General features: G+C 47.7%; 2 non-coding genes across 2 annotated transcripts; both read left to right on the top strand.

Annotated features, from left to right (window-relative positions):
• Positions 1-3,211: 3,211 nt before the first annotated feature.
• Positions 3,212-3,284, top strand: TRNAK-UUU. The gene has a single exon. It is a non-coding gene; the product is annotated as a tRNA-Lys (tRNA).
• Positions 3,285-19,296: 16,012 nt separating this feature from the next.
• On the top strand, positions 19,297-19,369 carry TRNAK-UUU. Its single transcript has one exon. It is a non-coding gene; the product is annotated as a tRNA-Lys (tRNA).
• The last annotated feature ends 1,305 nt before the right edge of the window (positions 19,370-20,674 follow it).

Below are 20,674 nucleotides of genomic sequence, written 5' to 3' on the forward strand. Positions count from 1 at the left end.
GGAAGGCGGGACATAAGCCCTAAAAGGGGAGTGGAAACCTGTCAAAATTGCATAGTGATGAATACTATCGAGCTTATTACTACTCTGGTGATTTTTTCCTGATTCCCCCATCTTCCCAGTGTCTCCATGGCCCCAGCGCAGCAAGCAGGTTTCTGGAGCGGCCAAAAATCAGCAGAGGTAGAGCTGCTGTTGATTGCAGCTTTTTAATATATTTTTTCCGCTTGGGGCGGCAAAAACACTGGAACTGGCCCTGCTCCATGGAAGACATTTTGTTAAATCCTAGATGAGTGGAGTTAAATCAGTTCTCAGCCTGAGTCCTTAGGGCTTAATCCTGAGGATATTGTCCCATCATGGGGCCATTTCCCTCCCCTCTTTCATACAGAAGCACAATTTTCCTTGCACAGACACAGGAACAGCAAGATCTTTCTCTGTCCCTTGTGCAAAGCAGGGGGCCAAATTCCATGGAAACAATGGACAAGCAGGGGGCCCTAGGCACATCCAGCCCTGGCTGTGAGATGGTCCCTCCCCTTTCTTTATGCTCCTGTTGTTATTTCATGGCTTGTCTGGGATGGTGGAAAAGCTGAGTTCACTCCAAGTGGAGGGTAAAAAGGACCCTGAAAATCTCAGGCCCCAACCCCTGCTACCAGGATCACCGAGGTGCTGGGGATTTGAGTAGGAAAGGGACTGTGTGAATTGTCAAGGTGGGGAATGAATAACAATCTACAACCAGATCCACCTCATTAACCACTGACACAGGCTAATCCTGCTGCAGATAGAAGGGAAACTGGGAGTGATTCTTTGCTGTGCAGCCATGGAAACAGTGACCCAATTGCACTGCAGTGAATGTGCTGGGGAAGCTGGACTTTACAGGCAGGTGGCAATAGCAGATCCTAGAAATACCTGGAGCTTCCCACACCACTCCTGCCACCAGGGCCAGGTGTTGAGTGATTCACAGCACCCCTCCCCTCCCATTACCTTCCAGCAGGAGGTGGCCACACCCCCCACCCAATGCAGGGGAGAGGGCTGAGTGTATCTCTGCACCCTGAGTCCAGGGCACTCACTCTCTCTGCCCCACACATAGAATCTGGCCATGCTGAAAAGTGACCCTAAGAACCAGCAGCCTCCAGGACTGCAGGTTTGGCCCACAGAGCAGGGAATGTGTCCCCTATGCTGCTCTTAGGCCACTGGATGCTCTGGAAATAGGACAGCTCTGAGTGTGACTTGCAGCCTATCTGGGGATGTAGCTCAGTGGTAGAGTACATGCTTTGCATGTATGAAGCCATGTGTTTAATTTCCAGGTTCTTCTTTTCACCCTGCTGCTTTGCTCATGACCAGCTGGGATGTGGCCCAACATTCTCCCTGCAGGAGTTTTAATCCTGCTGAGTGAGGGGCAAGTGCCAATTGAATGCAAGGTCTGGGGGGGTTTCTGCTCCTAAGTCACCTTGGTACATTTAAGATTCCCACCTGCTTTGCTGCTTGGGACAAGGGTCGATGAGAAGGTTGAATCCTCCAGCACAGGAGGGAAAGATCTCATCTGCACAGACTGAGAGGCAAAGACTAGACTTATTTCTTGCCTGGGCCCAATCTTTTCACCTAGTATAGCCCTTGTTCCAGCTCAGGTGATAGCTAGGGGATGTCTCATGACTGCAGCCATGTTTGTTCAGTTCCACCCCCTTATACAGCTTTGGTACAAGGCAGAAATCTTTTGTCTCTTTCCTGTGGAAAAGCCCCAGGTTTAAGATGGATTCCTGTACCAGGTGACATGGTCACATGTCCGGTGAGACCTCAAGCCTTCACTCTTCCTGGCCTAACTCATAGATGGTGCAGGACAGAGCCATCTACAGTCAATAGTCCTGGTTAATGGGAGCCATCAAGATTCCAAACCACTATTAATGGCTCACACTTTGCATCATTACTACAGAACCTCAGAGTTATAGTTCATATTTCTAGTTTCAGATACAAGAATGATTGGTTCATACAAATAGGATGAACACACGCAGTAGATTATAAGCTTTGTAATGATACCTTACAAGAGACCTTTTGCATGAAGCATAGTCCAGTCACTTTATATTCACACTCATTAGCATATTTTCATAAAATCATATGGAGTGCAACATCACAGCAGGGAAAGGGTTTTACTGCAACACCTGGGAGCAGTTGAGTTTCATGTACAGGCTGTGGTATGAGTTCCTCCAGGTTTCTCGTAAACACACAGGGACCTTAACGGGTGCTCTCGATACAGGAATTGCCCAAACATGATAAAGTGATGGAGATTGCATTTTCCTTTTTTATTTTTGCATTTCCAGTGACATTTCTGTTTGTGATTTCATTTTGCTTTGTATAATTGTGTTTTCTCCTGGATTTGATATTTAACTAAAAAAAGAATAAGGCCTCAGGGCAGCGGATGGAGGATCAGGCTGGGACTAGGACTGCTAAGAGAGCGAGAGTAGCAGGTTTTCTGTACTGTTTCTTGCTCTCTTTTTCTTGATTAGTTTCTCTTCTGCACGAAATTTGCCTTTTTTACATTTGCCTGGTTAGCTCAGTTGGTAGCACATCAGACTTTTAGTCTGAGAGTACAGGATCCAAGTCCCTGGTCAAGCAGACACATAGTTCCCCCTGTGATATCCCTCGAGCACTTCAGAAGGACTCTCCTTGACTTCAGTTTTTCCTTTTCAGAAATTAGCCTTTCCTAGGAAGGGCCCTTTACTGCCTGGGACTGAAGATGCTACTTCCTCACCTGTCCATTGACCTCGCAATCTGGAGGAAGAAAGGCCTCTGGGCCTGCAGCAAAGCTCCGTGCGCTGACTTTTTGAGCAAATGCAGGGCTAGCCAGGAAAAGGCATGTTCCCACTGAGTCCTCCCTGCCAGAAGTCAACAGAGATTAAGGGCTCCCATGCTGGTCCCATGCTTTAAGGGCCAGCACTCTGGACTTTGAACCCTGAAATCAAAGTTTACGTCTCAATGTAACCTTGGGGTCCTTTGGTTGCCAGCTAACCATCTTGGGATTTCCAAAGCTTCATCCTGCTCTCCCAAATGACATGGTAGCCTGATCTAATATTTAACTAAAAAATAATTTTTCTGGGCACCAAATGGATGAGCAAGATGGAACTAGGGTTGCTAAGGGAGCAAGAAGAGCAAATTTTCTAAATTTTCTGTCCTCTTTTTCTTGACTAGTTTCTCTTCTGCACCAAACTTTCCTTTCTTTCTGTGAGCCTGGCTAGCTCAGTTGGTAAAGCATCAGACTTTTAATCTGAGGGTCCAGGGTTCAAGTCCCTGACCAGGTAAAGAAGAGCACCTTTTTCTCCTGTGGTACTCCTCCCAAAACTAAAAAAGGTGTTGCTTTAGGATGTTATTTAACATCACTCCCCCGTCTCCTGCAGGACTTGGCCATCCCTAGGAAGGGCCATGTACTGCCTGGGACTGAAGGGGCAACTTCCTTACATGCCCACTGGCTTCTCAGTCTGGATTAAGAAAGGCCTTTCTGGGAGCTGCAGCAAACTGCTGCATGACAACTTGGTGAGTAAATGCAGGGCTGCCCCCACAGGGTCATCCACACCAGAGCTCAGCATAGGTCTCTCTAGGGGATCCCTATTGGTCCCATGGTGTAAGGGCCAGCACTTGGGACTTTGAATCTTGCAATCTGAGGACAATGTCTGTGCCACAAACCCTACTGGGTCTTCCAAGGCTCTGTCTTGCTTTCTCAAAGGCCATGAAAGCCTGTCTTTTACCTGCCAGCTGTTGTGACTTGAGCACAAGAGGGGACATTTAGATCCAGAAGGCTGGCCGTGCCTGGAATCCTGTAGGTAGGGATGCGAGCTGCATTTCCTCTGAGTCCTGAAGCTGGGCTGCAGCCTGACCTAGGAGGCAGCCCTATTGGTTGACCTACTGGCCCAAAGTCACTTGGACGGTGTTGGTGTTCCCCAGGAATGCTGAAGGGCCTAAGGGACGGAGGCTTAATATTGCCCCCTCATTCAGTCAGGGCGGAAGAGAAGGGCTGCAAGAGTGGGCAGGTTGATGGCTGGGCCTTCTAGCATTCGGTTGAGGAAGAGATGGGGAATGCGAACTGGGAGAAGCGGTTGCTGGCCTGTGAGGAATAGCTCGGCCGGTGGCGTAAGTGGACCTTGTCATTAGCCTACAAAGTTGTGATGCTCAAGACTTATCTTTTGGCTGTGGGAAATTTCCTCAGCCACATGTTTCCCTCTGTTCCACGAGTGCTGCTGAGACCGAACACGATGGCCTTCCTAGCCAATGGGAGCTGCGGAGCTGGTACTCAGGGCAAGGGCAGCACATGGAAACGCTTCCCCACCCTAGGGGATGCTGGGACATGCCAACCACTTCTGGGAGCGGCACAGAGGGACGGAGGTAGAGTGGGCAGGGACTGTCTGAATTCCCAAGGCAGGGAATGAACAATCTACAGCAACATCATTAAACACAAACACACTCTAACCATGCTCCAGCCAGTAGGGAAATGGGCAGGAATTCTTGCTGTTCAGCCAGGGCCACACGTACAGAGCTGCACAGCAGTGAGTGTGCTGGGGAAGCTGGTCTGAGCAAACAATTGGAAATGCCCCTTCAGTGAGAACAGAACCAGAGTGTAGAAAGGCCCCTGTGTTAAGTGGTTGTGGCTGAGGGCTTAGGGAGCTGGGGTATGACACCATAGGGGTCTTTCTGTGGAGGTTTGATTTTTGCCAGCTAGGGAAGGCTGGTGTGTGGTGTCTTCATGGCTGTACTTTCAGTGATGCAGGTTTCTCTATCCCATTGTTCCATGGGCATCCTACTAGATTGCCAGCTGCCTTTCAACTGCAGAGTGGAAACTGTGTATGGGGAGAGACAGTGAGTGTGTCAAAGTACGTAGGAGCAGATCATTATTATCTCTACTTGAAAGAGGGAGAAGCTAAGGCTGAGAAAGGAGAATTGACTTGTCTTAGGTCACACAGCCAGGCAGTGGCAGAGTTGGGAATAGGACCCAAGAGCCCTGATTTTGAAACTAACCATCAGATCTTGAATTTCAGACATTGAATGACCTGAGTAAAGTGCTCTCAGATGAGCTCCAGACCAACAACAGTGCACAGTAATTATTCAGCAAGTATTTGAGGAGAACTGCAATGTTACAGAGAATCATGAACTGCTCAGAGACAATTAATGCAGAGAAGCAGCAAAATTCATCAAACATATAAGTGGTTATGACTTATTTCCTTGGTCTTCAAAGAGAACAACAAGGACCTGAGTCTCCTCCCTGTCAATAACCCCCTGCTCAGCCAATCAGAGTAGAGACTGAGCATGGGAGGCTGAGGGTTCTCACTAGAGAGCCAAAGGATGGCCCAGGTCACTGGTGGGGATCCCTGCCCAAGCACTATTTCAGCCCCACATTTTTGGGTGGACCTCCCACAGTGGGAGCTGCAGAATATGTCTACACTATGGGATTATTCCAATTTTACATAAACCGGTTTTGTAAAACAGATTGTATAAAGTCGCGTGCATGCGGCCACACTAAGCACATTAATTCGGCGGTATGCATCCATGGTCCGAGGCTAGCATCGATTTCTGGAGCGTTGCACTGTGGGTAGCTATTCCGTAGCTATCCCATAGTTCCCGCAGTCTCCTCTGCCCCTTGGAATTCTGGGTTGAGATCCCAGTGCCTGATGGGGCAAAAATCATTGTCGCGGGTGGTTCTGGATAAATGTCGTCACTGATTCCTTCCTCCGGGAAAGCAACAGCAGACAATCATTTCGTGCCCTTTTTCCCTGGATTGCAGTGGCAGACGCCATAGCACGGCATCCATGGATCCTGTTTTGCCTTTTGTCACTGTCACCGTACGTGTACTGGATGCCACTGACAGAGGTGGTACTGCAGCACTACACAGCAGCATTCATTTGCCTTTGCATGATAGCAGAGATGATTATCAGTTGTTCTGTGCTGTCTGCTGTGCCATTGTAAATTGGCAATGAGATGATGGCTATCTGTTGTTCTGTACTGTCTGCTGCTGTCATGGGTGCTCCTGGCTGACCTTTGCTGAAGTTGGCTGAGGGTGCAAAAACGAAAATGGGAATGACTCCCCAGGTCATTTTCTCCTTTATGTTATATCTAAAAATAGAGTCAGTCCTGCCTAGAATAAGGGGTAAGTGTACTAGAGATCCAGAGAGCACAGCTGCTCTGTGTCAGATCCCACAGAAATGATGAACTACATGCCATACTAGGGTGTACCCCTACAACAACCGCACCCGTTGCTTCCCTGTTCCCCCAACCCTCCTGGGCTACCGTTGCAGTGTCCCCCCATTTGTGTGATGAAGTAATAAAGAATGCAGGAATAAGAAACACTGACTTGTTAGAGATAAAATGAGGGGGAGGCAGCCTCCAGCTGCTATTAGTCCAGGCAGGACATTAAGTGGTGCGGGGGAGAGGAGCCCAGCATCCCGCTGCTATGATAGTCCAGGCAGTACAGAATCTTTTCTTTACACATGAAAGGGAGGGGGCTGATGGAGCTCAGCCCCCAGTTGCTATGATGAGGACAGTTACCAGCCATTCTCTACCATCTACTAGGAATGACCGGGAATCATTCCTATTTTTACCCAGGCGCCCCCGGCTGGCCTCACTTGAGGCCAGCCAGGAGCACTCACGGGCTGATGATGATGACAGATAGCAGTCATATTGTACCGTCTGTCACCAGGAAGGGGAAGGGAGCAGATACTGCTCTTCACTGCCGCAGCATCGCGTCTACCAGCAGCATGCAGTAGACATAGGATGACATTGAAAAATGGCAAGAAAAGATTTTTTTCCCTTTTCTTTCATGGAGGGGGAGGGAGTAAATTGACGAGCTATACCCTGAACCACCCCGGACAAAGTGTTTGACCCTACAGGCATTGGGAGCTCAGCCAAGAATGCAAATGCTTTTCGGAGACTGCTGGGGACTGTGGGATAGCTGGAGTCCTCGGTACCCCCTCCCTCCCTCCATGAGCATCCATTTGATTCTTTGGCTTTCTGTTTCGCTTGTCACGCAGCACTGTGCTGTGGACTCTGTATCATGGCCTGGAGATTTTTTTCAAATGCTTTGGCATTTTGTCTTCTGTAACGGAGCTCTGATAGAAGAGATTTGTCTCCCCATACAGCGATCAGATCCAGTATCTCCCGTACGGTCCATGCTGGAACTCTTTTTGGAATTGGGACTGCATCGTCACCCGGCTGATCACAGCAAAACGCTGGGAAAACAGGAAAAGAAATTCAAAAGTTCGCAGGGCTTTTCCTGTCTACCTGGTCACTGCATCCGAGTTTGGATTGCTGTCCAGAGCGGTCACAATGGTGCACTGTGGGATACCTCCCGGAGGCCAATACCATCTGTTTGCGGCCACACTAATCCTAATCTGATATGGTAATACCGATTTTAGCGCTACTCCTCTCGTTGGGGAGGAGTACAGAAACTGATTTAAAGAGCCCTTTATATCGATATAAAGAGCCTCGTTTTGTGGACGAGTACAGCGTTAAATCGGTTTAATGCTGCTAAAATCGGTTTAAATGCGTAGTGTAGACCAGGCCACACACACACACAGACACACACACCCCGCTTCTGGTGTTGGGAGGGGAACAGGAGAAAGGACAAAAGAAGCAAGAGATGAAGAGACAGGAGGGAGGGAGGGAGGGGTGGATGGAGGAAAAGTTGAAACAAAAAGGACAAACCTTAATGTCCCCAGTGATTCTAAGGGACAAAATCCCAGGTGCAGAATATACTTCTGCCTCCTTAAACTCATGTTTTCCATGCCTAGAATTCAACTGACACCAGATGGATCAGACTGAACAGGTTTCAAACCTCGAGGAGGCTCTTACCTTCTCAACAGTAAAATCAGGAAAAGGAAAGGAGAAAACTCGAAAGAGGTTCCTCCTGGCACTCATGTACGTGAACCTGAATACTCTCTCAGTCCTCAAAGAGAGACCTCGAGAAGGAGGCTTGCTGAAGCAAAGCCACAGGGGTCTCTGAGGTTTCCCTGGCCTCTTGCCCCTGACCTGCCTGACTGATGTCAGCATCTCTCTGTGAGGTCACTGCCTCCCCACCACTTTTGACCAATAGTCTGAGGTCCTGCAAAAGGCCTTTGTGATGTCACTGCCACACCCCTCCCTTGCTGTGCTAATGTCCTGCCCTTGGCCAGGAACTTTGGAAGTTTGAGCTACTCCCTGTGGTCACCCCACTCAAGGAGCGTTCGTTCTAGGAAGCAAGCCAGTAGTTTTGGATCATCTGCAAATTTTGCCACCTCACTTTTTAGCAGATCATTTATGAATATGTTGACTAGTCCTAATCCCAGTACAGACACCACTAGTTACCTGTTTCCATCATGAAAACTGACCATTTAGTCCTACTCTTTGTTTCCTATCTTTAAACCAGTTATTGATCCACATGAGGACCTTCCAGAGATGAAAGTAAGCCGGTATGTTACGGTATGGGGTACTGGCAAGAGCTGGTACGCTGTGCCAGCCCAGCCCGTCTTCCCCAGGCTGGTGATTTAAAGGGCCCAGGGCTCCCTGCAGCGGCCGGAGCCCTGGGCCCTTTAAATCGTCTCCCAAGCCCCCATGCCAGAGCCCCGGGGAGCAAATCACTACTGTGGAATGCTGCTCTCTCCAGCTTTGCGAAAAAAGAGCAGGGGCGGCAGAAGCTTCCTTACAGCGGGGGGAGGGCACTGTTGTCCGAACTGTGGCACCCTCATGACACTCCTTCCCTAAGGACCCCCACTCACAACACCTCTCCCCTCGAGGCCACACCCACAGAACGCCTCTTCCCCAAGACTGCACCCTTCCCCCTCATCATTTGTCCTAACAGCCAATAAAGAGTGGTGGGGCCATGGCCCTCTAACCCCCCTGTTCCAGCACCCCTGACACAGAGCTAAGCAGACAGCAGTGTGTACGTGTATGTGTGTGTGTGTGACAGAGAGTGCTGTGCTGTGCTGAGCTGAGCCAGTGAGAGAAGGGGGGCTGATGTCGGGGCTGTCCCCTGCCCCCTGCCTCAGGACTGGTTGCTTCCAGCAGCTGTCTGAACTTAGAGACAGTGTGCCGACATACTCACTCTTCCGCAATGCACACACTGTCTCTCCTACCCACACGCACACGCTCTCTACCCCACCACTTGCACATTGCAGTTGAAAAGCAGCTGGCAATCTAGTAGGATGCCCATAGAAAAATGGGATAGAGAAACCTGCATCATGTGATGCTGTACCAGCCCGTGAGGCATTGCAAACCCTTCCCAAAGCACCCTGCAGCCAGTTGCACAGTGGGATAGCTACCCACAGTGCACTGCTCTCTGTGGTGATCCAAGAGATTCTAGCATGGATGTGCACTGGTGACACAGGGTGGACATGCAACAGCTGTTCAATTAAAACACTTTAACTAAAGCCATATCACCCATTAGTGTAGGCCTAGCTTGAGAGAGAGTGAGACAAGGCCCAGCTCTGTTGAAACTAAAGAACCACAATTTCCTCTGTAGTTTGACTGCAGATCAAGTGGTCCTTGGTTCAAATCCAAGTGCCCCCTCACAAACTGGTTCCTTCAATAAAAATAATTCCATTTCCAGTATGTTCAGGAGCTCCACTAAATAGGGACCCCTGAAATGAATGGACAAACTCAATGTTTTCCTGTGCAAATGCATAAAAACCTAGCAAACATGTCCCCCAACTGAAATCAAACCAATCCTCTAAATCTCTAGGTTTGTTTTAATCAATTAAACAAAGGCACATGAAAACACATTTGCAGGTCCTTGGCCTCCATGGGCTACAGTGTGCAGAAGAACAAGAACCACATCCACTTGGGAGGAATGGACTAGTCTGTATCACATTTGGTAAGTACGTTGCCATTGGGACTGAAAACTCTACTGGAGAGGGACAGGAGCCTGTTACAAAAATAAAATAACCAAGATTTACCAAACTACCAGTTACACATTCAATTCTCTGTTTGTGTACATGGCATCAATTAGGGCTCTAATAAATGGCAGCCTTCCTTTAACACAGATCGTTGTTCCATGTAACTTTCAGATACATTCGAATGGCAGCTGTTTAGAGGTCATGTGCTGCTAGTTCATGAGCAGCAGCAGAGTCTCTGTACGTTTACCAACCGTAGAGCTGAGTGTGTCTGCATCCAAGTAACTGCAGAGTCACTGTAGTACCAGACAGTTAATTGCACAGTCTCACTTTCTGATCTCATTGATCATTTGGGTAGAAACAGCAAAGGTTTGGTGGTTTTTGTTTTTTTCCCCTTCGTTTTCTCCTAAGGAATGTGTGATCTTGAGCATGTTATTTTAAGTTCCCTGTGGGTCAGGACAATTCCATCTCCTTGAAATAGCTGGGGAAGTGACCTGTTTGTATAACCTGGAATAAAGGAGCTTCTGTAAAGCAGTTTTGCCTTTAAATATGCTGGGATAAAAATAGTAAATTCTGTGGTCAGACACCAGGCCAGGATCAACTGATGGGGCCAGGATCAATTAATTACAGGAGAAACAAACTCTTGAGAAGTAGATGTAATTTGTCCCCAAACCTTTCCTTGTTCTCATATGCTATCAGGGATTCTCTTTTAGAGGGCAGAGTTAAGGTTATCTGGGCATGTACCCTCACTCTGTATTCCCTGTTTTTCCAGAGTTTGAGTTTTACTGAACTCGATGTTCTGGAAGGTAAGAGATAGTCACAGTCAAAGTTAACTCTGTGTTAATAAAGGCTGTTGTTAGTGGCAAATAATGAGACTAATCCCTCACTGCGGTAATCCCACTGACTTCAATGTGCTCTTTCCCCATTCTAGTTCCAAAAAAAATAAGCAAATTAAAACAACCTTGAGAACTAAAATACTGTGAGAAAGTGGAAATTTTAGTAGCTCAAATAATTCAGTTTCTTCTGTGTCTTGTGCGTGTGTAAATGGCACATGTTGATTTATAAGCACATCTTTCTTAACTTCTTTAAATATTCTGTAGTACATTGACTATATCAAGTGGGTTGTTCAATGCAGTGAGGTTTTCATGCATTGACCAAAACATATTTTTCATGTTATGTAAATGAACACAACTCATTGAACACAAAATTGTGTATTTCATGCTGTGAACTGTGTCAGTTAAACCCTGAGCATGTGGGCAAGACTCACCAGCCAGCACCCAGGAAAGAATTCTCTATAGTAACTCAGATCCCAACCCATCTAACATCCCATCACAGACCACTGGGCATACTTACCTGCTGATTAGGAGGTTAGGAAGACCACCCCCCCAAAGTGTTCTTCTATTCCCACCTTACACCCTATAGGATTTTCAGTGGGTGGCTAGGTGGAAGGTGCTTGCAGGATGGCTTCATCCGCAACAGTGGCTGCCCTCACAGCAGCGGCAGTCACAGCAGCGAGCCCCCCTGCTCCTTTGGCTCAATCTGAACAGAGGTCAATGTACCACTGGATGTGATAAGCCAATTTTAGGGAGCTTCCTCTGAAGGTGAGCAACTGTCCCCAGAACTTACTGACAGGCGCTTTAAAGTATTTGCAAATGTGCACGACCAGCATGTGCAGAGCAAAGGCTGCCCACAGGCACTGTGTCAGGCTCTGGCACCGCTTGAGACAATGGACCATCTTCAGCCACCAGGTAACCCAGGATCTAAGGCAGGAATGGGGTGAGGAAGCAAGTCAAGCTGAGTAAGGCAGGCAAAAATTGATCTCGCCTTAGTGGGCGCTCGCAGTTATGCCCTTTTTGTGTGCCAGGGCTGACAAAAACATCCCAGACAGAGAAGCAGCAGGCCCAAAAAGTGCCCTTAGGGTGCTGACTTAGCTCAGTTGGGAGAGTGTTAGACTGTCAATCTAGAGGTCCCTGGTTCACTCCTGTGCTTTGGCATGCTCTTTGTGCGCAGCGGTGGGCTTTTCTCTGGAAGCACAGCAGTGCCCTTACTCATCATAAGTCCCTCATTTCAGGGTCCCAAGCAAGAAAAGACAGCATGGACTTGTGCACCAAGTTGGCCCACCTGACCTTTCTTTCTTTTGCTCTTTGTCAGCAAGGGGAAGAAAAAGAAGCTCTCCTTCAAGCTAGAGTCAGAAGGGCTACGTCAGGATGACTTCCTGAGTGCCGGCTCCAGTCCTTTGCTCTACCAGCTGACCTATCGAAGGGCTGCCACCTCTCTCTCCAGGTTCGCCCATCGGTGTGTTCAGAATGGAGAGGGGTAACTAGTAGTGTTCCCCAATGGTCAGTCCTAGGACCAATCCTATTCAACTTATTCATAAATGATCTGGAGAAAGGGGTAAACAGTGAGGTGGCAAATTTGCAGATGATACTAAACTGCTCAAGATAGTTAAGACCAAAGCAGACAGTGAAGAACTTTAGAGAGGTCTCACAAAACTGTGGCTGGGCAACAAAATAGCGAATGAAATTTAATGTGGATAAATGTAAAGTAATGCACATCTGAAAAAATACCCCCAACCAACATACAATATGATGGGGGCTAATTTAGCTGCAACTAATCAGGATAGAGATCTTGGAGTCATCATGGATAGTTCTCTGAAGACGACCACGCAGTGTGCAGCAGCAGTCAAAAAAGCAAACAGGATGTTAGGAATCATTTAAAAAAGGAGAATAAGATAGAGAATATCTTACTGCTTTTATATAAATCCATGGTACACCCACATCTTGAATACTGAGTACAGATGTGGTCTCCTCATTTCAAAAAAGATATACTGGCATTAGAAAAGGTTCAGAGAAGGGCAACTAAAATGATTAGGGGTTTGGAATGGGTCCCATATGCGGAGAGATTAAACAGACTAGAACTTTTTAGCTTGGAAAAGAGAAGACTAAGAGGGGATATGATAAAGGTATATAAAATCATGAGTGGTGTGGAGAAAGTGAATAAGGAAAAGTTATTTACTTGATCCCATAATATAAGACCCAGGGGCCACCAAATGAAATTAACAGGCAGCAGGTTTAAAACAAATACAAGGAAATTCTTCTTCAGGCAGACACAGTCAACATGTGGAACTCCTTGCCTGAGAGGGTCGTGAAGGCTAGGGCTATAACAGGGTGTAAAAGAGAACTACATAAATTAATAGGTTTCAGAATGGAAGCCATGTTAGTCTGTATCAGCAAAAAGAATGAGGAGTACTTGTGGCACCTTAGAGACTAACAAATTTATTTAAGAAACAACTCTGACATCATAATAAAAAAGGCTGACAAAGGAGGTGCTGTCGTCATCATGAATAGGTTGGAATATGAAGGAGAGGCTGCTAGGCGGCTCTCTAACATAACATTCTACAAGCCATTACCCTCTGATCCCACTGAGAGTTACCAAAAGAAACAACACCATCTGCTCAAGAAACTCCCTGAAAAAGCACAAGAACAAATCTGCACAGACACACTCCTAGAACTCCAACCAGGGGTATTCTATCATCTACCCAAGATCCATAAACCTGGAAATCCTGGATGCTCCATCATCTCAGGCTTTGGTACTCTGACAGCAGGATTGTTTGGCTATGTAAACTCCCTCCTCAGGCCGTACATTACCAGCACTCCTAGCTATCTTTGAGACACCACTGATTTCCTGAGGAAACTACAGTCCATTGGTGATATTCCAGAAAACACCATCTTGGCCACTATAGAGATAGAAGCCCTCTACACCAACAAAGATGGATTACAAGCCGTCAGGAATAGTATCCCCAATAATGTCACGGCAAACTTGGTGGCTGAACTTTGTAACTTTGTCCTCACCCACAACTATTTCACATTTGGGGACAAAGTATACCTTCAAGTCAGTGGCACTGAGGTGGGTACTCACATGGCCCCACAGTATGCCAACATTTTTATGGATGACTTAGAACAACGCTTCCTCAGCTCTCATCCCCTAACTCCCCTACTCTACTTGCGCTACACTGATGACATCTTCATCATCTGGACCCGCGGAAAAGAAGATCTTGAGGAATTCCACCGTGATTTAAACAGTTTCCATCCCACCATCAATCTCAGCCTGGACCAGTCCACACAAGAGATCCACTTCCTGGACACTACAGCGCTAATAAGCGATGGTCACATAAACACCACCCTATACTGGAAACCTACTGACCACTCTACTTACCTACATGCCTCCAGCTTCCATCCAGACCACACCAGACGATCCATTGTCTACAACCAAGCTCTAAGATACAACCGCATTTGCTCCAACCCCTCAGACAGAGACAAACACATACAAGATCTCTATTAGTGTTCTTACAACTACAGTACCCACCTGCTGAAGTGAAGAAACAGATTGACAAAGTCAGAAGAGTACCCAGAAGTCATTACTACAGGACAGGCCCAACAAAGAAAGAGAACGCCACTAGCCGTCACCTTCAGCCCCCAACTAAAACCTCTGCAGCGTATCATCAACGATCTACAAGCTACCCTGAAGGACGATCCCTCACTCTCACAGATCTTGGGAGACAGGCCAGTCCTTGCTTACAGACAGACCCCCAACCTGAAGCAAATACTTACCAGCAACCACACAACAAAAACACTAACCCAAGAACCTATCCTTGCAACAAAGCCTGTTGACAACTCTGTCCACATATCTATTCAGGGGACACCATCATAGGACCTAATCACATCAGCCACACTATCAGAGGCTCATTCACCTGCACATCTACCAATGTGATATATGCTATTATGTGCCAGCAGTGCCCCTCTGCCATGTACATTGGCCAAACCAGACAGTCTCTACGTAAAAGAATAAATGGACACAAATCACATGTCAAGAATTATAACATTCAAAAACCAGTCGGAGAACACTTCAATCTCCCTGGTCACTTGATGATAGACCTAAAAGTCTCTATATTACAACAAATAACCTTCAAAAACAGATTCCAGTGAGAGACTACTGAATTGGAATTAAATTGCAAACTGGACACCATTAAATTAGGCTTGAATAAAGACTTGGTGTGGATGGGTCATTACGCAAAGTCAAACTATTTCCCCATGTTTATTTGTTCCCCTACTGTTACTCATACCCTCTTGTCAACTGTTGGAAATGAGCCATCCTGATTATAAGTACAAAAGGTTTTTTCTCCTGCTGATAATAGCTCACCTTATCTGCTCATTCTCTTTATAGTGTGTATGGCAACACCCATTTTTTCATGTTTTCCGTGTATCTCTCTATATATATCTTCCTGCTGTATTTTCCACTGCATGCATCCGATGAAGTGAGTTTTAGCCCACAAAAGCTGATGCTCAAATAAATTTGTTAGTCTCTAAGGTGCCACAAGTACTCCTCTTTCTTTTTCCAGATAAATTAATGGAGGTTAAGTCCATGAATGGCTATTAGCCAGGATGGGTAAGGAATGGTATTCCTAGCCTCTGTTTGTCGGAGGGTGGAGATGGATGGCAGGAGAGAGATCACTTGATCATTACCTGTTAGGTTCAGTCCCTCTGGGGCACCTGGTATTGGCCACTGTTGGCAGATAGGATGTGGGGTTGGATGGACCTTTGGTTTGACTCAGTATGGCCATTCTTATATTCTTATGAAGGGAGGGGCAAAGTACTGCAGCAGGGATTCTGTAGTGTAGTGGTTATCACATTTGTCTAACATGGAGAAGGGTCCTGGTTCAGAACCAGGCAAAAACATAAGGGCTTAATTTTCCCAGCCCCTGCTGTTGTAGGAGCAGCAGTGATTTTTATGCTCAAAAGGTCTCTTATACTTTCCCTGTTCCCACTTTTGTCTCCTCTCCCTCTCTGAATGCCTGTGAAGTGGCTTTTCCCCTCCCGCTCCCTCCTGGACTGCTCATGGGATGAATGTTCTGGTTGAAGAGCAGAAGAGCTCCCAGGTAGACAAGGTGTCTGGGACTCTAATTAGGCAGCACTCACACACCCAGAGCATGGACACTGCCCAAGGTGGAGTGTGACCTACCAGATGCAGCCAAGTCTTCTCTAGTCGCAGGCCATGAGGTGTAGGCCCTTAAAAGGGGAAGGGGCCATGTGCTCAGGAGAGCACTCACAAGCTTGTACCTCCAGTGAATGCCCTTTGCCCGGACCGCCTGGCCAGTGGTTCTCTGCGTTGTATTTCATTGAGCCTCAGGAAGACTTACCTTCATCGCACCGTCCATAGCTGTGCTGTGAGACACTTACCTTGCAGAATCCTGACATCTCCAGTGCTGTGCCTGTCCTGGTACCATCAGTATGCGAGTGTGAGTGTGACCCCCTCCTCCCCCGCTTATTTTGAGCTTAGCTATCAGTATAATAAATGTGTTGCTATCTGCCAGACTCTGGTGGGTCATTAGTCCTCCCTACGCTTACTAGCTGGCCCAATTTTGGGTAACACCTGCGATAACCCTAACCCCTGCATGGCAGAGGGTGGTGAAATGAGCTGAGGAAAAAGCCTTGGCATCAGCAGGGGAAAGCTAGAGGATCTTGGCCAGTCACCTTTTGAAGCCTTGTGTCTTGGCTTCCTCTGCCCTTGGAGTTTGGCCTACGGAGGCCGGCTCTTCCTGCTGGCCTCCTTTGTGTGACTTGCCAAAGGAGGAAGTGAGGCAGGAATGGGGCAAAAGAGGAAAGTTGAGCTGAGGAAGGCAGGGCAGAAGCTAAGCGCCTCAGTGCGGCTAAGTGGGGTTAGTAGAGCGCCACCATTTGTTCTGCAAAGCTTAGGGAGGTGCAGTTGGCTCCCGGGAGGTAGAATTCTGTGCCTGCCTCTTGGCTTCCCAGGGATGGCTACTTGCATCCCAGGAGAAGAAGGATGGTTCTGGGTGAAAGGAAGGCAAGCAAAGCTATGGGAGGAAATTTGGGTGCGGGGTGCTGGCTCTGTGCTGGGGGAGGGGGTTGGGGTAATACCAGGATAACTCCAACAGCTTATTGTATACTCCCACCCCTTTCTTCCTCCATTGTGTTTTGAATGATCTGCAGGACATTGATTCTCTCATTCCATTGATAAACTGATACAATGTGACTGAAATTAAACCAATTCCCAGGGGAGAAAAATATCACATCATTGCATTCCCTGGGAATTGAACCCAAATCAACTGCTTAGAAAGCAGCTATGCTTACCACTACACCACCAACACATCTGGTAAAAGTGCTACATGTGCTTGTCCAATGAGGTTAGACCAACATTGAGGAGATTTTTGGCCTGTTAAAATGTACTGGATTCTCATCACTAAAAAAAAACACCTCCATCTTCACTTGAGTTTGAACCATCAGCCTTTCAATTAGCCACCAAAGTTGTTAATCACAGGGTATGTCTACACTAGGGGATTATTCCGATTTTACAGAAACCAGTTTTTGGAAACAGACTGTATAAAGTCGAGTGCACGCGGACACACTAAGCACATTAATTCGGCAGTGTGCGTCCATGTACCAAGGCTGGTGTCGATTTCCGGAGCGTTGCACTGTGGGTAGCTATCCCATAGCTATCCCATAGTTCCCACAGTCTCCTCCGCCCATTGGAATTCTGGGTTGAGATCCCAATGCCTGATGAGGCAAAAACAGTGTCGTGGGTGATTCTGGGTAAATGTCGTCACTCACTCCTCCCTCCGTGAAAGCAACGGCAGACAATCATTTCACGCCTTTTTCCCTGGATTGCCCAGGCAGACGCCATAGCATGGCAATCATGGAGCCCGTTCAGCCTTTTTTCACTGTCACCCTATGTCTACTGGATGGTGCTGACAGACGCGGTACTGCAGTGCTACACAGCACCATCCTCTTGCCTTTTGCAAGTTAGCAAAGATGATTACCAGCCATACTGTCCCATCTGCTACTTTGCAAGTTGACAATGACAGTTACCAGCTATACTGTACCATCTGCTGCTGTCATGGGTGCTCCTGGCTGGCCTCGGTGAGGTCGGCCGGGGGCGCATGGACACAAATGGGAATAACTCCCCGGGTCATTCCCTTCCTTAAGTTTTGTCTAAAAGGAGAGTCAGTCCTGTCTAGACTATCAGGCAAGTCTACTAAACAGCTAGAGAGGCCAATGGCCGCCTCCAGTCAGAGCCCCAGACATCCTGCAGAAATGATGAGCTGCATGCCATTCTAGTGGGTGCCCCTGCATCAACCGCACCCGTAGCTTCCCTTCTCCTCCAACCCTCCTGGGCTACCGTTGCAGTGTCCCCCCATTTGTGTGATGAAGTAATAAAGAATGCATGAATTTGAAACAACACTGACTTTATTGCCTCTGCAAGCAGAGCTCAAAGCGGGGAGGGGAGGGCAGCCTCCAGCTGCTATGATATTCCAGGCAGGACTGAATCTCCAGTAGACAAAGCTTAAAGAAGAGAATGACCTGGGAGTCATTCTCATTTTTGCCCAGGCACCCCCGGCCGACCTCACCGAGGCCGGTCAGGAACACTCACGGGATGACAATGACGGATATCAGTAATACTGTACCATCTGCCGTCCGCAAGGGAAGGGAAGGGGATGCTGCTGTGTAGCACTGCAGCACCACGTCTGCCAGCAGCATTCAATAGACATACAGTGACACTGAAAAAAGAGGAGAAACAATTTTTTTTGTTTGCTTTCACGGGGGGAGGAGGCGGAACAACATATACCCTGAACCACCTGCAACAGTGTTTTTGACCCTTCAGGCTTTGGGAACTCAGCCAAGAATTCAAATGGTTTTCAGAGAGTGTGGGAACTGTGGGATAGCTACAGTCGTCAGTTGCCTCTCCCTCTCTGAGCGTTCATTTCATTTTTTGGCTTTCTGGTACGCTTGTCTCAGCTCCTTAAGTTTCAGCACTGTGTTGAGTCCCTACTGCGGCCTCTGTCCTTCATAGCCTTGGAGATTTTTTCAAATGTTTTGGCATTTCGTCTTTTGAAACGGAGTTCTGATAGAACAGATTCATCTCCCCATAGAGAGATCAGCTTCAGTATCTCTCATACGGTCCATGCTGGAGTTCTTTTTTGATTCTGGGACTGCATGGCCACCTGTGCTGATCGGCGCTCCACGCTGGGCAAACAGGAAATTAAATTCAAAAGTTTGCGGGGCTTTTCCTGTGTATCTGGCCAGTGCATCCAAGTTCAGATTGCTGTCCAGAGCGGTCACAATGGTGAACTATGGGATAGCGCCTGGAGGCCAATACCATCTAATTGCGGCCACACTAACCCTAATCCAACATGGCAATACTGATTTCAGCGCTACTCCCCTCGTCAGGGAGGATTACATATATTGGTACTAAGAGCCCTTTATATTGATAGAAAGGGCTTCGTTTTGTGGACGGGTGCAGGGTTAATGCGATTTAATGCTGCTAAATTCGATATGAACTTGTAGTGTTGACCAGGCCACACAGAGCAGCAGGTTTTCCCCTATTGTTTCCTGCTCTTGTTTTCTTCACTAGTTTCTCCTCTGCACCAACTTGCTCCTTACCTTTGTGAGCCTGGCTAGCTCAGTTGGCAGAGCATCAGACTTTTAATCTGAGGGCCCAGGGTTCAAGTCCCTGGTCAGGTGATAAACTACTCCTAAGGATCTTACACTGTCTTCCTAGAGACCTCTTTGATTTTCCCTTTCCTCAAAAAGCCCTTTTTGTGTGTGGGTTTGAAGGGGCAACTTCCTGACAGCCCCTCTGTCCTTGCAGCCTGGAGGAATAAAGGCCTCTGGGCATATAGCATGTTCTTTCCCTGCACACACACACATACAAACACACAGAATATCCCTAAGGAACTAGAATCACCTGCTGCCTTCCCCTTTCCTGCTGGATTCCCAAATGAGGATGCTCTACAGCCCAAACCCATGTCCCTTCTTTTCCCAGTGCCCCTCAATCCCAACCCTCTGTCCCTCCTATGCACACTGCTCCTCACTCCCAACCAGAGCCTACTCCTCTTCACCTTTCTCCTCTGTCCCAATCCACAGCCCTCTCCTATTCCCAGTGCCCCTCAATCCCAACCCACAGCTCCCTCCTCCTTATACTACTCCTCAATCTCAACCCGTGGCTCCCTCCTTCCCTCGAGCAGCGGGTGCCTCAGAGTCCCTCAGGAAGATTTTCTTGCAAGTTTTCGTGTATGAGTTTGCATGTGGATTTTACAGTATGTTGGAAATATGTTGGATTGCTTGCCAAAATGATCACTTTTGCCTGGTGTTGGATTCCCAGTCTCCTTGTTATTGGGGCAAGAGAAATAAAGGGTTGTTATCCTTGTTGTGTGAATTGAGGGCAGCCCAACTGTGCTTGGCAGACCCCGATTGAGGAACTCACCCTCAATTCAGTAGCACTCGCTAGGCATGGGACAGGGGTTCCAAAGCCAAGTGTGCTGGGCCCTGGGTCCTAATACTAAAATTTAGGGGTTAGATCAATGTTAGGACAGGGTAGCAGTGAAGGGATGAGTGAGTCCCTGGACAACATAGTGAGTACAGTGCCTTCTTATTTTCCCCCTTTTCCACCCAGGATGGCAGGTGAACTCTACAGAGGCACCTCTGGGCTTGCACTAACTAAGGACAACAGCTGTGAGTGGGGTGAAGAGCAGGGTTGGCTCATGTTAAAGGACTTTTGGCTGCTGGACTTACGAACCATAGAGAGAAGGACATTGCCCAGCTTATTTGGGGGTGGGTCTTTTCCTTGTAGTTTAGGTTTATGAGTTGGGGCTGCCGACATGACTTCTGCTAACCCTGGGCTTACATTGCAATGTAGACATATTCTGAAAGGGGATCTATACTGTGATAAAAGCCCTGTGGCCTGACTGGCCTGGATCATCTGACTTTGACTTCTGGGGCTCAGGTTGTGAGGCTAAAAACTGCAGTGCATACATTTGGGCTCAGACT

The sequence above is a fragment of the Gopherus evgoodei genome, unplaced genomic scaffold, assembly GCF_007399415.2.
Source record: "Gopherus evgoodei ecotype Sinaloan lineage unplaced genomic scaffold, rGopEvg1_v1.p scaffold_102_arrow_ctg1, whole genome shotgun sequence".
Classification (NCBI taxonomy): Eukaryota; Metazoa; Chordata; order Testudines; family Testudinidae; genus Gopherus; species Gopherus evgoodei.